The 1,315-nt window shown below is 53.2% G+C and overlaps 1 protein-coding gene across 1 annotated transcript in view; it reads right to left on the reverse strand.

The window, feature by feature from the left end:
• The window catches only part of LOC104508539 (RNA-binding protein EWS-like), a gene marked incomplete at its 3' end in the record, with an annotated part of 12,146 nt that overhangs the window by 2,494 nt on the left and 8,337 nt on the right, over nucleotides 1-1,315 (reverse strand). The window lies entirely within an intron of this gene.

Below are 1,315 nucleotides of genomic sequence, written 5' to 3' on the forward strand. Positions count from 1 at the left end.
CGTGCCGTCACACGGACGTACTTCCACATCTGGCTGTCCCTGCGACAGAACCGGGACCCTCCGCAGTGACTCAGCCCGTAAGGAGGAAGAGAAGCGAGGGAGGAAGTTCGCACAGCGCGTGAGCTTAAAAAAAAACCCAGTCTTTAGCTTTCTGCCCCAAGCGTTCCACCTGAGTTTTCCTCCGGGATCCTGATGAAGGGGGACATGAGCCTGTCCACTTCTGTCACCTGTGACAGCCGGCCTACAAGCCCCTGCCCGCTCCCCCAAGCCACGTTCCTCCTGCCCTGGGCCCCCCGTGCCACCGGCACGCTGCCGGACAGGCCGGCTTCCGCATCACAGGGCTGCCGACCCGGACCAGCAACGGGAGAGAGGAAGCTGCTCTCCCACCAGGAAATAATCTGTGCCAATCACTAGAAAATCAGGTTTTGTTATTCATTATTTCATAACGTGATTTTCGTTATTCATCATTTGTTATTTTCACTACTCGTATTTCATTATTTCGTTGGTTTTCATGGTCATTATTCCCTTACGTTGAAAGCTTCTCTGAAAAGCATATTCCGAGTCTTGCCGGGCAGGGTGACTGGGATCATGTCCAACAGGATAAAACGAGCAGGATTTTTACAGCCTCTGACAAATTTAAACAGTCCAAACCCTTAAATGTGAGCCACCACAGCATTTCCACAGGAAGCACCAACACCAGAACTGAAACAAATCCCTGTTTTAAGTGGCCGAAGCCTGACCACGTGGTAAAAGCCTAAGTACAGCCCGCAGGAAGCGCTGCCGAAGCCGCAGCCTGGTCCCGGGCTGTCCACGTGGGACTCGGAGCTGCGGGGCGATACTCCCACACCTGGGCCCCCTCGCTCGGAACGGGCAGCGCTAACAGCTCCGCGCAAGCCAGCGAGCGGGTCTGCCTACACCTGGCTCTGCCCTCTCAGGAGAGTAAAACGGAGGGAAAAATAATGCTGAATTGTAATCCTTCTGCTCTAGAAGGAGCATTTCCCGTGGGCAAGCGTGCTCAGTGGGAAGGGTGTACCAGGAAAAACAGAAAGGAAGGGATTTAAGACCTCACTGGTTGAAATTTTCATCGGAACAACTTAGTTTACGTGCGCTGAAAATCCCCAAGAGCTGTATTTTTACGGGCCGCTGACATGACACTACCTCTCTCCCTCCCCGCACCGGTCAGTAAGATAACGGGTCTGCAGAACAGCTACTGAAAGGAAAAGGAACAGAAGAACTTCAATAACCTGCTTTAAGTCCAGTTACGTGGCTCGGTTTCCTCCCAAAATACCCAAGGCGGCTGGCAAAGCCCTGCTGA

This window comes from Eurypyga helias, unplaced genomic scaffold (assembly GCF_000690775.1).
Source record: "Eurypyga helias isolate BGI_N326 unplaced genomic scaffold, ASM69077v1 scaffold30340, whole genome shotgun sequence".
Taxonomy (NCBI): Eukaryota; Metazoa; Chordata; class Aves; order Eurypygiformes; family Eurypygidae; genus Eurypyga; species Eurypyga helias.